The following is a 15,673-nucleotide window of genomic DNA, read 5'->3' on the forward strand; positions in this document are numbered from 1 at the left end:
GGCCATTTACAAATTAGTCAGGGAGGACCAGCAAGCACTGGGGGAGTCCCTGTTCCCCCAAGCACTCCCAGGAGTGAGAAGATATAACGGTCACAAGTTCGCAGAGGGTAGATTTAGGCTAGATATCAGGAGGCACTACTTCACTGTCAGGGCGGCTAGGATCTGGAACCAACTTCCAAGCAAAGTGGTGCTGGCTCCTACCCTGGGGATCTTTAAGAGAAGACTAGATGAACACTTTGCTGGGGTCATTTGATAGGTCACCTGGTCATAGAAGGAAATGACATTGGTCAAGCAAGACCTACCCGCAACAAACCCATGTTTGCTATCCCTCAGGATGTTGGCGTTGGCCAGTCCGTTAAGGATGTCCTCTTTAATAAACTTTTCTAAGACCTTCCCCAGGATAGATATCAGGCTGATGGGTCTATAGTTTGTTGGATCCACTTTCCTCCCTTTCTTGAAGACAGGCACCGCATTGGCCTTCTTCCAAGCATCGGGCACTTCACCAGAGCACCAGGAGTTCTCAAAGATTCGAGCCAGGGGCTGGGCTATGATGTTAGCCTGTTCCTTGAGTACCCTGGAGTGTAAACTGTCAGGGTCAGCAGACTTGAAGGTATCCAGCCTCTGAAGGTGTTTCTTCCCATGGTCAGCATTGATGGAGGGCAAGGAATCTCCCTCACCTGGGCCTCCCTGTCCCGTAGTGGGCAGGGCATCCCATGGGACTGATGAAAGACCGATGCAAAGTACCCATTTAGCAAGTTTGCTTTTTCCTGGGCCCCCAAGTCGTTTTCAGACATGAGGCTAGTGAGTGAAGCACTGCCAAGCCTATAGGTATTACTTAGGCAGGTCATGTGGGTTCTTTCTCCCAAGGTGGAGCATCTTGCATTTCTCTATATTGAAGGTCATCAGGTTTCCGTCTGCCCACTTTGCGAGCCTGCCTAAGTCGGATTGAATCCTCAGTGTAACCATGCTTCTCCACAGTTTGATGTCATCTGCAATCTTAGCCAGTCTGCTTCTGACACCAAATCCAGATTGTTAATAAATATATTAAAGAGTACTGGTCTAAGTACTGAACTCTGAGGGATGCCACTGGTCACCATGCACCATGTTGACTTGGTTCTATCAAATATCACTCTCTGGGTCTGACCATGGAGCCAGTTTCTCAGCCATCGGACTGTGAGGTTGTCAAGGCTGCAGTTCCCCTGTTTTGCAATGTGGATATCATGGGAGACCAAGTCAAAGGCCTTTTTAAAATGCTTTAAAAAGGCTTTTGTATTATTCATCTCAATAATTAACAGTAGGTTTACAATGGCCCAGGCAGTCCTGAGTATGCCATGCCCACCTACTCCTGCTCACATGTTTCAGAGTAGCTTGGCAGAAGGATATCTTGAAACATCTTCATCAGTGTGTTTCTGGTTTTGAAGTGTGTGGCCGAGAGCAGGTGGCCAAGGCATGCTTGGGTACATCCTTGCCAGGACACATTGCTGCTGTAGCGTAGATTAAAAGGCTCAATCCTCAACTCCTATAAACTGGCCTAGCTCAACAGAACTCAGCAGAGTAGGTGAGGATCTAATCTGGAATTTCTATCGATTTTGAGTTTAGATTTTGAATCCTATCTTCTCCAAAGGTCAAGGGGATCTATGGATGTGGAGTGAACCGTGTTTGGTTTCAAGCTCATATCTCACCATGAGTCAGGACTTAAAATGGGGAAGCCAAGGGGTGTTTGCAGAACTTAGGAAAGAAATCAAATTTTAAAAGTCTATAGATTGTGTTCTGCCAGTTAACTATGTTGTCTAGCTTCTAACTTTCCTAAGGCTTAAAATCTATCTTGAGCTTCTTGTTCCTTTGTTCTATATAGGGCTCATTTCTTATTCTCTCAAATTCTTTTTTTTTTTTATTTAAAAAAAAAAAGAACTAACAAAGAAGATAAAAGTTTTAGTTGATCACAGCTGGGAAGTCCTTTACACAGCATCAAATAACAAAGTCCTTCCTCTTCATTCAGAAGACATGTTGTATCTAGCTGAAACTACATGGAGACCTTGGGTGGAAGAGGTTGTTTGGAAAACAGTGTCGGGGCAAGATGCATATATTGATTGACTGCCTGAGGAGAGAGTCCAGAAGAGAAGAGAGGAGAGAGTCCACAGAAGAAAATATACGGAAGTTGTGATTTTGTGAAGCAATTGCAATTTGGTATGATAATGAACGGCTATTAAGCTTTTTTCCCCCAACATCTTTCAGTTAGGACATAAAATTGGGGTCCTGCCACAGGTGGCCATTAAAGATTTTATAGCACTTTTTTATTTAATCAATCTGCTCCTTCTTCAAGGGAGAAATAGAGGAGGTCTCTTCTGTGGAGATAGAGGAGGTGTCTTCTGTGGATTCCTTGACTGTCCCCAGTTATTGCCATTCTTTACCTCTCTCAGTGCCCTCTTTGATGCACCGGACTTGCTCTGAAACTGTATACAATTTATTTGTCCTGTACAAAGAGGGCAAGGAGAGTGTGGTCTGCCTGGCCACTTTTATGCTGGGGCATGCCAAGTTAGTGACCTTGAAGAGCTGCAGGAGCCAGCTTGTAGGGGTCAACTCTGATAACACCCTCCACCTTTTTGGTCTCTGATCATGGCACATGTCTCCTTTGAGTTTGGAGACTGCACCAGAATGTGGCCTAGTTTGTGTTATGCTATGCCATTAAGGTCATGCTGTGTTTGGTGGAACATGGCTGCCTAGTCTCAAAAGTGTGACCGTACAAAGGGTGTTTGGGGAGAGGGAAGGGAGTTTCAATCTTTGATGGTAATCATAATTTTTTATGGACACATGCTTTAATGTCCAGCCAGTGGTGGGCTATTCATTTTTGCACGTTCACTCCTTTATTTTTAACCTTTTTATAATAAAGGTTTTAGAAAGTCAAGGTCTAAGTTATCTGTCTGCCTCTCATTCTCATCGCTGTAGTCTCGGAGTTCATTTAGTTATCTCATTGTCATTGTTGAATTGTTTCCCAAGTAAATCTCTTCTGCATATATATAATTCACTCCTCTGATTTCTATTGGTAAAAAAATGTTCTGCGCTCCCAGTTTTATATCACTGTTTATTGTGGCCCTAGTTGTTAAACAGCTATTGTCTCCCACTGCAGTGGTAGCTACATATTCCTGGAGCAGCAACCCTTCTATATAGGGTATAAAAACTAGCACAGCATTTTAATGCAAAGTCAAAAGAGCATTGCTTTGAGTGAGGAAACAATCAGAAGTACCGGGGCAGCCTCCTGAATACTCAGACAGGTGTTTTAAATATAAACTAAAGCTAATTTGAAAAGCGGAGCACCCTGACTCTTTATAAGGATGTCTGAGAGAGAGGGAGGTAATTTATCAGAACATGGCACTCATAAAATAATAACTGTGTATACATCTGTGACAAATATTTGCAGACTATGGAGCATCTGGGGTGATTTTGTTCTATTGGCAGCCTATCATGTAATATGGAATATTGTCTTCTTTTCATAATAGCAAAGCTTGCCTTGGGATTTACTGTTAATTAATCATGTCCAAATATTAACTGACATCCGTTCATGGGTGTGAGCAAAACTCCCCTCCAGGGCACTTCCTCTGTGGAAAATTTAGCATTTCTATTTTGAAAGCCAAATGGATGAAACAGCCTTGCACATGTGGTGACTGTGTACAAGGGGGAGAAATCTCTCACTGGTTGGGGAAAGAACGGGAGAGATTGAGTGGCTCCAGGGAACCAGTTGAGTAGGAAGTCACCAGCTTTGACGGAAATTGGATCAAAGGGAGGAGAAAAAGTGGCTGCACTTCAGCAGCCTCTTCTTTGAATTGCACTTGTGTACATCCAGAGTGTCTTTGTGGAGGCCAGCAGGCTGGTCTCTGATCATGCTTACCTTGGCTTTCCTTTCTTGTGGGGACCTTGACTGTACTGCAGTTATTCCAGATTTACGCTGGTGTTAAAGGGAGCTCTGCTCCCTTCATGAGAAATCCCCTTGTATTAGACACAGGACTGAAGGAGTAAGGTTATGTTAAGGATCAGGCCACATGAGATCGTAACCCCCAAACAAAGGAATATCTCCCAGCTGGTTGGGGAGGTTTAACAGGGCACTAAAATTAATCACACAAGACTGCATGACACAGTGTATTCACTCTATTTTATCTACCGAAGAATTGAACCATTTTAAAACTGCAAGAGCATTTTACGGCAAAGGCCCCGGGACCAAGCAGCACTGCTGTTTACAATCTATAGTTGCTTGGGTCAACTCCTGCAGAATGCTGAAGCATTTCTATAGTAGGAAAACCAGACACAAGCACAGCTTGAATGAGTTTGACAACCTCCCTCTTGCTACCAAGCCCTCCTTCAGCACAGATTGGTTAGCGATATTAGCATTATCCAATGCTGTCATCCTCTTAACAGAAGTACTACTTCCAGGTACAGCTCCCTCAAATGTCAACACCATTGACCTACATCAGCTGACACATAATAGGACAGAAAAAATACCTGTACTTCCCCATTAGACCCTGGAAACCCCCTCTAGGTGTTTATCTGCCATACCATTACAAGACACGCATGGCTATTCAAAGTAAGTTTTTGCCAGCTGGAGATGTTCACGTTTTCACAGCTCAGCAAAGAGTTCTTCAAACACAGGGTGGGAGGAAATCAAATACTTTTCTTTAGAGGCCTTGAACAAAGCAACTTCCTGAGTCTCTCCATGAAGCTTTTTATCTAGATAATAGATAGCTATATTATCTAGCTAATATATCTTAGCTGTAATATAGCTAATTTTAGCGATAAACATGGTATCTGAGTGTGTGTCATGTGCTGAACTGTACTTAGAGTTTTTTTGGGCTTCAAGTATAGTATTTGATAAATGTCCTGTAAAAAGAAAAAAAGTTGACTCATCTAGGCACTAGTTCCGTGCCCTTGTGATGTCATATCTGAAACTACGGAGACTGAAAGAATCCAGTTAAAACCCTCCACAAGTGATATGCATCATGGGCTAAATCCTATTTTTTACTTTAATCTTTACCTTTAAGAGGCACACGTGTAGCTACAGTTTTAGTATTTTTGCTTAGTTTGAGTCCTCCTGTACCTGTGTCACTATGCTTCCCTTCTGAATGTGTTCCAAAGACTGCAGTCCGGCCACATAGGCTCCTAGGCAAAATAGGAATTGTCCATGCACACACATAAATCCAGAAACTTAGTCACTGAGAAGCCATGGCTAGCAACTAGTAGTGGTGGGGTCTTCCTTTTAGCTAAATAGCTTGGTGGTTAAGGCACTTGTTTAAGGAGTGGATGACCCTGTTTCTAGGCACCACCAAGCAGAGAGGCTCTGAATGGGCATCTCCCACTTACCAAAAAAGTGCCTTGGTCTGCAGACCCTGGGCTGGGTACTGCACAGAGCGCTTCTCAGGCCTCCTCTGGGGCTGCCCCAGTGGGAAGCTAGGAAAGAAAGATGTCTGGATCCAAGAGGTAAGCAAGCTATAGCAAGTGTGGGTTTGTGAGAGACATGCTGCCTGGAGGGTGGGGGACCCTAACTTCTGGCCCTTGTCTCTAGTGGGGAAGAAACTATCACAGTCCTACTTACCCATTTCATACCTTGAATATTAAATACAACATGCAGAAGAGGCATTAGGAACAGGGGCCAGAACCCAGGTGCCTCCTTGCTAGGACATGACCTATCTCACCGAGCCACCTTCCCTCAAACTTTTACCCCTCTTCCGGGCCTCACATATCTTCCAGTCCTGACTGCCTATTAGGTCAGCATATAAAGCAAGGGTGGGCAAAATATGGCCTGTCTGCTAAGGGATTTTATCTGGCCCATGGCAGGTCTCTCATCCCTACCTGGCTCAGGCACAGGGGGCAGCCCAGGCAGCTGGTCCCTCCATCCCCTGGTGCACAGTGGGGCTGGGGCAATGTGGTGGCTGGACTCCATTTCCTAGCAATCTTGTCAGTGGCTCCTTCTAGCTACCACTGCCAGCGTCGCTGCCACCACTGGACCTGGCCCTGCTGCCCAGGAACCTTGACCCCTCCACCCACACACACCATTAGGGGTGCACGATGGAGCAGGATCTGCTTGGAGACCAGTCTGGGACCCTGTGGGCAGGTCACGCTCTGCCAGGTGGATGGGATAGGGCCTTAAGTGAGTGGGGAGCAGAGCCCAGGAAAGGGACAGGTGGCTGGGGCCAGGATCATGAGGCTGTGACAGTGTGGGGCAGAGCTGCGATCCGCTCCCAGGAGCCAACTTGTGGGGCAACAGACAGGAAAAATACACTGCTGCCTAGGCCATGCAATTATAATGTTGGCAACCAGCAGTCACTGGTGCTCCATGTGTTGCAGCTGTCGCCGGCACCCAGCTGCATTGTTACATCTCTGCAGCCCATGGCCATGTTGAGTTTCACAGGTATTTTCTGAGTGCAAGGAGAGTTGAAACTCAGGGATGTTGAGGTCCATTCCAGGTTCTGGAAGGGAGTGTGCTCTTGTAGACATATACCCTTTTATTGCCATTTACCCAGAGGGACACAAGGACACTAGCCAGCACCACTGAGAGCCCAGCTGCTGCAGCTGTGGCAGCCAGCCTGGCCCTTGCCACCGCTGCCACTCTGAATGCAGCCCCTGGCTGTTACTCTTCTGGTGCAATGTGAGATGTTTCATCTCACAAGGTGGCCAAATTTGACTGGTACAGTCCTAATGTAAAAGCCAGGCCATCTGATAAATGTTCAGTCCTTTGCTCCGGAGCAGGCAGGCACTAGAACAGCTCAATAAAAGAGTCATAACAAAGGCAAAACAATGCTATTTGCTTCTAGTCTTGTTGTCTAACTAGGGAAACGTTTGCGTGAAAATTTCCAAAACTTATTAGTCTCAGTCAGATGCCCAGCCGGGCAAATTTTAACCTGCTTAAAGTTTTGTGAAATTATAAAACAAAATTAAAATGAGTGTCCAATAATGAAAGGGAACTGGACACTTTAACTGTAGGCGCTGCAAACATCTGCCTAAAATGTAGGCCTTGTAAAGTATTTTCCTATTCCAAGAAAAAGGGATAAGGCCCTTTCTTCAAAAGTATTTATCAACCAAAGAGTTAAATCAGGTTTATAGCAAATTATTGGGGGGATGTGGGCACAATAGAGGGAAGCAACAGGCTACAGTTAGACCTAGATAGGTTACAAGGATGGGTGGAGGAGAACAGGATGGGGTTTAACACGGACAAGTGTAAGGTGATGCACCTGGGGAGGAACAATCGGCACCACACATACAGGCTGGGGAACTCCCCTCTTGTCAGCACGGAGGTGGAAAAGGATCTGGGAGTCATTATTGACTCCAAGATGAACATGAGTCGGCAATGTGGGGAGGCGGCTAGGAAGGCCAACTGCACCTTGTCATGCATCCACAGATGCATCTCGAGCAGGTCCAAGGAGGTGATCCTCCCCCTCTATGCGGCACTGGTCAGGCCGCAGCTGGAGTACTGCGTCCAGTTCTGGGCGCCGCACTTTAAGAGGGATGTGGACAGCATCGAGAGGGTCCAGAGGAGGGCCACTCGTATGATCAAGGGACAGCAGGGTAGGTCCTATGAGGAAAGGTTGCGGGACCTGAACCTGTTCAGCCTTCAAAAGAGAAGGCTGAGGGGGGATCTTGTGGCCTGTTATAAACTGGTTAGGGGGGATCAGCAGGCGCTGGGGGAGTCCCTGTTCCCCCGAGCGCCGCAAGGAGTGACCAGGAACAATGGTCACAAGCTGGCGGAGGGAAGGTTTAAGTTGGACATCAGGAGGCGCTACTTCACGGTCAGGGCGGCTAGGGTCTGGAACCAGCTTCCAAGTGAGGTGGTGCAGGCTCCCACCCTGGGGGTTTTTAAGAGGAGGTTGGATGACCACCTTACTGGGGTCATTTGACCCCAGTGCTCTTCCTGCCATGGCAGGGGGGCGGACTAGATGATCTGCTCAGGTCCCTTCCGACCCTAGAAACTATGAAACTATGAAACTATTCCTGGAAAGGTTTTTAAATGTGTAATTAAATCGCTCATGACAACAGCAGTAGATGATTTACAGAAACTAAGCAAACATAATACGATAGACTTTTGAGAAGTATAATTCACCTACTAATGTTATGGCAAAAATAGTACTAGTCAGCACTGACTATAGTAGCCTTTTAAGATGTTGGTATTGCAGAAATGTACCCTGTGAGCAATGTGGCTGTGCACTATTAGATGAATTCCCAGAAACAAAACCCTTCCAGTATTCTGTCTGACACTTGTCATGCTGCTTGCTTCCAGCAAAGTTGTATCTATCTGTAATCTACCTAGTCATTTATGCCATGACAGACAGAACCTGACTAAAAGGCAATATTACTAGTGCCCAGAGCTCCTGAACAAGATTAGACCCCTACTGCATTACGAATGATACAAACACACTGTGAGTGCACAAGTATACAAATACATTGTATAACCACTGTGTCTGTGCCCCAAAGAGATGGCTATTTACAGTGTAAAATGTGTTAGATATTTTCTGATGTGGCATTTTTTTAGTTGCAAACCTCTAGAAGGAAATGTTTCATTTCCTCAGTGAAGCACTCCAATAAGGTTTCATAATTTTATAGGTGTTTGGGGCTGGAAGGGACGTTACACTTCATCAGGTCCAGTCTCGCCCCCCCCCTGCACTCAGGCAGGAAAGCCCACAGGGGCTAGAGGACCCTAGCAAGATGGGCGTCAAGATGCTTTTTGGAGATTGCCACGGTGGGTGACTGTTAAACCATTTTGTCAGTCATTTCAAAATGAAACACTTCCATTTTCCATTTCAAGTGGACCTCTACATTTGTTGATTTTTTTCCTATTATGTAAACTAATATTAAATTTAAAAACTATTTTAAACTGGAATCAAATGGGGGTGCGGGGATAGAAATCACAGCATTTCCTGTTATGTGAACTATTTAGTTCCTGCTCCACTCCTTTGAACAGGGAAGAACAGCAAATGGTAAAAGAAGAGTTGTTCCCCCAAGGTTGCCAGCTGCTTTACCATCTATTAATGCACACAATTTAGTGACCAGTACATTAGGCATTGCTGCCTAACTTGGTAAGGATGTAACAATCTCTCTGCTTACTTTTTAAGAGGTACGACTGAGGAACAGAAAAAAAGACTTCTCCAAATTTACTTTTCCAGAGATTGACAGAAGCAGGAACAGATTGCAAGAGTTTTAGGTCTCCAAGTGCTTGCAGAAGTTCACGTTGCCTCCACTCTAGGGCTATATCAGTACTAGTGAGGTCATTTTGGATTTTCCAAAGTTTTCTCCTACCTGGATTGTGTTTCCTTACACCATTTGCCCCTTATTATAAGGATCATCCTTCACTTTCATTATGGAAACATTCTATGTTTCTCTGGTACATACAAATATGCTTTCCAATATTTCCTCACTGTGCATTTATGTGAAGCTTCTTTAATCTGACATTTAATGTTATTGTTCTCTGATGATTGTTCTCATTATGCTAAGTCCTTTTATGACCTGTGGCTATGGCATCTTTCCTGGCTGACAGTTGGCTTAGTCTGTCTTGCTGTCTTTGCTGAATTGCTTTCTTGCTCTTGTAAATGTATTCAACATCACAGCTACATATGACAGACAGTGAAGTCTCTGGCAGGTTCCAACCTTAGGAAAAAAAAAATCACTTTATGTCTAAACTTATATCAAGATATCCCTGTACATATGTATGTTGACACCTTGGTTGTTACAATTTCACTGTGCTTTGGATGTGTATCTATACATTTTTTGGAGCCATTAGTGGAGAAATGCATATTCTGGCACTTCAGCCACTTTATCCAGGCCCAGAATGATCTCCTGGAGGTTAGGAATAAGGGTTTCAAAGGAAGTAGAGTAGAAGCAATTATAACCAGAAATGCATACCCCTCCGGGACGATCTATAGGGACAATGAGGTCTAGAGATCCCCAATTCTAGTGCATCAGCCAAAAGAGGTGGCTGTCATATGAATGGGGCCAGTTTCAGATTTAACATGGGAAGAATTTTGTTCATACAAATGCAGTAGCCACTTATGTAATCCTGGTACAGCTCTATGGGCAAAGTCCTGCTGTAGAACATGATTGTGTCTCTAACGGTCCCTGAGTCAATCCATATAATGACCAAAATGATGGCTATTCAAACAAATTTCTTTACTGTCCAAGCCCCCAAGGTCTGGAACAGCCTGCCATCGGAGGTGGTTCAAGCACCTACATTGGACCCCTTCAAGAGCAAATTGGATGCTTATCTTGCTGGGATCCTATGACCCCAGCTGACTTCCTGCCCTTTGGGCGGGGGGCTGGACTCGATGATCTTCCGTGGTCCCTTCCTGCCCTAATGTCTATGAAATCTATGAAACTGTGTTCTGAAGCAAATGGATAAGAAAACAGAGAAGATACTACTTCTGAAATGCTTTCTGTAGATAGTGAGGACTTCACTATTCAGGTTAGTTAAGTGGGCACCTTTTGTGTGTGCTAAGTGGACTGTCCAGAGTAAAACAGGAATGCAGCAAGGGGTTGAACATTTCAATTTAACAAACAAAACACAAAGAAAGCTGAAAAATCAGAGTATCAGTCTCCGTGGGGAACCAGCAGGATGTAACTGTAGCCTGCAATGGAAGGGGAAATGGCTTGATGGCTTCTCACATACCTTCCAGGCCTATGTTTCTATGATTTCTCGGGTGCGGTTAATTTATTTATTTTTATTCAGAGCTATCAATTCTGTTTGTAGTAATAAATACAAAAAAAAAAAAAAAGTGGGAGAAGGCTGATCATTTGATTAGCTTGCTTGTGTAGAAAAATATCTCTTTTTTGGAGAAATACTAAAATTGTTCCCCACCCTATAGACACCACACTTGATCTCACAATTTTGTTCATGTGGACAGAGTACTATGCTGGTGCCGCGTTGCAGTGGTTTATTCATACACAATGAACTGCAGGAATCTGTTAGTGATTTGTATTGTAGGAGTCAGCAGGAGCCAAATTAGAACTTAGTTATAGCCATGTTTATTATGTGCCAGAACAGTGGGATGCGTTTCCTGTAACATGTCATGTCATGGGGAACTATTATGTGCTATACACTATTAAGTGAAACATGAGAGGCTAATGATTCAATTCAAGAACCGGAGAGCAAAACCACTTTAAGGAAAGATCCCTAGGTAAGTCAATTATTTGCTAACCTGCAGTGACTTTCCTACAACATTTCTTCACGCCTTTGTCCTCTTCTCCCACTCACATGGGGCTTGGGCATGTTTGAATATCCGACTGCCCACTGAGTTTCAGTATTAAACCTTGGCAAATAATAACTAGTGTCTGAAAAATGGGTTTTAGCATCTTTATCTAATAATAATAAAAACAAAAAAAGAACATTGCTGATGACACCAGGGGAGAAGAACAAGAAATGATTATCTGGCAAAGGCAATAGACCACAACTATTGTTAATACAAAGCCATACTCTGCTGCTTTTGTCACAATGAATAGCAAAATGAATGCATATACATGAGTAAAGGTAGCAGCTAGTCACCATTTATCTCTAGTAATAACATGCAATATTGAAGGTAAGTAATAACACACAGCATAAACTGTGACTGTAAGGAAGTGTTTGAATCCAGAAACATTCATGCAGGGACTATTCCAAACTACTTTACAGAGCTGAAAAGCATAGTAATTACCAGTAAATGAGAGAAATTATGAGTTGCAAGCCTCAATTATGAAACATGGGACTCAGATGATTAAACAACATGGAAAAATAATGGGAGTGTTGTATCTCTTAATCTCTGATCTCAATCTCTTAATTTAGTGGAGCTCAACTTTTTTTTTTTTTTAAACAAGTGGGACAAAGCTTAAAATCAGAAATGGGCTGACAGCCAGGAGAGGGGCAACAGGGGTTCAGCCGCACTGCTTTTGCATAGCTCCAGAGCCAAAGGGGTGAACTGTGACACCATTCGTACCCCTCCTCCCCCTGTCCCCACTGGTTCAAGGGCAGGGGAAAACAAAGGATGAGCAGCAGCGATGCTCATCCTCAGGCTCTGTAGCCATGCAAGTACATTGGCTCTGGCCAGAGTCTGTGCTGACATGCCAGCAAGCTCAGACAGCTCATTGTACATGCAGAACTGTGACAGGAGCCATGCTGATATCCCAGTGAGCTCATGCTGGTGACAAGCTATTCACATGGGCTTTGTGGGCCACATTTAACCTCTGGACTGTAGCTTGAGCATCACTGTCTTAATTGTTTTTTTAACCTTTTAACATGGATGCACAAAAATTGGACCTCTTAACCCCTAATTAGGTATCTCATTAGACCTGGATTGCTTTTCAGAGAACTTTTCCTTGAAGTCATGGAATTTGGCACCTCTGAAAACCTGGTCACCTCAATATATGGTTGTGAATCTAGGGGTCATGACAAAGCATTGCAACCCCAAAGTCCACTAGTATTGCAAAACAACAAAAGAGGCTTCTGTGGTATTCCTGTATGAAAGAGGGAGACTGGCATAGAAAAAGTTGAAAGCTGCTGGTTGAGTAGCCCATCTGCTTGACAAGAGAAGGCAAGACATGAGGAGGGCACACACAGGAGAATGAATCGCCTAGAACCTGTAGAGATCTACCTCGTGGAGCCCTTCTCCACAGATGTACAGAAGGGAAGTTGAGGGCAGACCTATTTAGGAGCCAATGAAAAAGGATAAGCTAGTGGATAGGCCACCTGCATGGCACACTACAGATGACTTAGGCGTAACTTCCTGTATGACCCTGGCTCAATCAGTGTGTTACCCTGTGCAACCTTAAGTCAAGACAACTGTTCTGGAAACCAGTAAGCTACTTCATCCAGATAAGAAGAACCCAATGCTGTGCCCATAGTTGCCTCCGGCCCTTGCCTCCTGGTTCAAGAGGACACTCTCAACAATATAAACCAAAAGCAGTCACCTGGCCGAAAATGGCTCCAGTCCTCAAAGGTTTTCTTTTTGCCTCTTCCAGCTGCTTGAAAGGCAAGACAGCCTTCTGTTTTTATCTCCTGATGGGTCATGTTTTAGGCAAGGAGTCTTCAATGCTTTCCTTGGATGCTGAGAGAATAATGCCCATTGATTGCAAGGAGTCGACATGCTATGGTGACAAGTGCTAGACCCTGCCCTTATCTAACCTGTCTGACTCAGAACCTCCAAACACCCTTTTCAGACAAAATTTTGTCTTAGGAGTACACTGAGTCTCCACCTGCTGCTGCAGATGGGCAATTACAGTAGTGACAGTGCTGCCTCTTGAGGCTGAGTTGGAAATGAGAGAAGATTTTGCTTCCTCTCTGCTGACCTTTGCACAGTGCCATTGGCCTTCAATGGAGCTATGTTAGTTTACACTAGCTAAGGACTCCTCTCATGACTTTTAAAGGTCCATTTCCCTTCCTTTAGTTCTTTTTCGCCCCTTCTTCTAGCTCATCCCTTCGTTTTCTTTCATTTATTTTATGTGCATCCCTCCCTTCCCTGGTGGTATTCCACAGCAGGTTACATGCAATTAGAGGAACATCTGTCCACACACATGGCAGTGACCCTGAGTGCCAAGCTCAGTAGGCTCTTTGTTTTAGGAGATCCAGTGTCTCACTGTGCAGAGCAAAAGAAGAGCGTTTTTTAATATTAGATTGGTTTTCTGCATAGACAAGCACTGCCAGATGCACTAGCTAGGGGTAATTCTTGCACTCAGGATCACAATACTGCACATCGCTCAGACCTGTCCCTGAACTAGGGGTGGAAAATGCCTTTTTTTCCAGTATTTTTTTTTAACGAGATATCCTCATATAGATTTTAAGGGCAACGGGGGGACTGAGATAATCAAGTCAGACTACTTATTTAAGACAAGCTAAAGAATTCCACCACACGTTCCATCACACATCAGCTCCTTAGCTTGTGGAGGGACTGCTACACATCTTTTTAGGAAGACATTCAGGGCCAGGTCCTCGTCTACCTATTAGAAATGTAAGTGGACTTACCCACCTAAATATAATGCTATTCCATCCTGTTTGAGTCCCAGGGAAAAAGATAATGCAAGATGTGGGTGGGTCCTCCTCTTCATTGCTTTGTTGTGACTCAGCCTTTAGGGTTAGGTGATGGTGTGCTACAAAAGTGGACATATTAATGCAGGTGGTAGAAAAGGCATGGAAGGGCAAGTAAATATTCAGAGCAGCCATCTATGTTTAGGGCAGTGCCAGCCCCTGGTGTGCCAATTACAGTGGCGCAGTCAGCCAGTCAGTGGCTGCTTTTGTATCCCCTCCTCCAAAAGGTGATGCCTGGGGTGACTACCCCATTGTCTCCCCTCAGTTGCAATACTGTGCAGGATGAGACCAAGTACAGCCCAAATGGAGATGTGTCATCTGGCCCATGAGGCTCCCCATAGGTCTGGAAATTTGGCAGCAGGGAAGCACTGGCAGTGTTAATTGCCACAGTTCCCAGAGCTACAGCAGTTACCGCTGCTGTTGCTGCTCATCCAACCCAGATGATGTGGGTCCGTGCATAGGACTGGGCCTGCAAAGTGACCCTGCATATGAGCCTGGGACAATAAGCCAACATTATGTACCAGCTCAGAGTTTCAGATGAAAAAACATACCAGATCAAGGCTGAGGGCTGATGCTGAACCACATACCTGGCTAATGGAGCCAGATGATATGCGTGCCATTGTATCAATAGATTTTCAGGTGCAATGGGAATCGCACGTAGGCACCTAAGTCCGCGTAGCTGCCTAATAGCTGGACTCTGGCCCTCAGTCTCCAAATGATGGAAACATATCACACCTTTAGATAAGCTGAGTAAATGAAAGCAGCTTTTCAGATTCTTTTAAATTATTTTTGCTTTTAAATTTTGTCTGGTTTTAACTGTTTTCCAGCAATAATGGGATGGGTGAGGAGAGAAGACGGGGGAGAAGGGCAGGGAAAAATTGGTGGGAGAGTCAGAAATCTGTAAATGTTTTAAATGTAGCATTTAAATATCAAACTAGGACTAGAAGCAAATATTTGTTTAGGTTAAAAGGATTTTTTGGCCAAAACAGTTTCTAAAAAAGGATTTCAATAAGATATATCACAAACACTCATAAAACTCCAGATGCTGGTAAAAGACTGCAGTTTATTTTTTGGATCTACTGACTTGGCACTCCAATAAATAATGCCTCTGTCGCATAAGAAAGTTCAATATCAACACTAGTTGAGAACCATAATTTTCATGAAATAGGAAATCCAAATATTTCTAAAAAATAAAAGATTCTTTAACAGGATGTTTCAAGAAAAAATGATGCAGAAAGCTAACAATGTTTCATTTTGATAATGTGGAAGTGGAATCAGTTTGCTGCAATAACACAGAGCTATTTCATTCTGATAAGATAAAAATACTTGGATTTTTTTTTAAGTTATCATTTTATCACATGCAACAAGCCCAGAAATATAATATGGCTTTTTTTTCAAAAGGTAGAATGAAGTATTGCCCCCTCCCCTCTGCTGTTATAGAAACTCTTTATAGAGCACGGCAGAGCCTAATCTTCAACTGATTCACCCTCTTCTTTCTTTTTAGGATAGCAGGAGCAGCAAAATTGCCTTAAGATTAGCTTGATTAGTGGAACATCAAGACCATTAAAAAGGTGAAATGAATATTAACACCAGTGGAGTGAAGAACAATGGGCCATTAAGTCTACTGACTCCTTCACAGCTACCTAAATA

This window comes from Gavialis gangeticus, unplaced genomic scaffold (assembly GCF_001723915.1).
Source record: "Gavialis gangeticus isolate Ggan-Ray unplaced genomic scaffold, GavGan_comp1, whole genome shotgun sequence".
NCBI lineage: Eukaryota > Metazoa > Chordata > Crocodylia > Gavialidae > Gavialis > Gavialis gangeticus.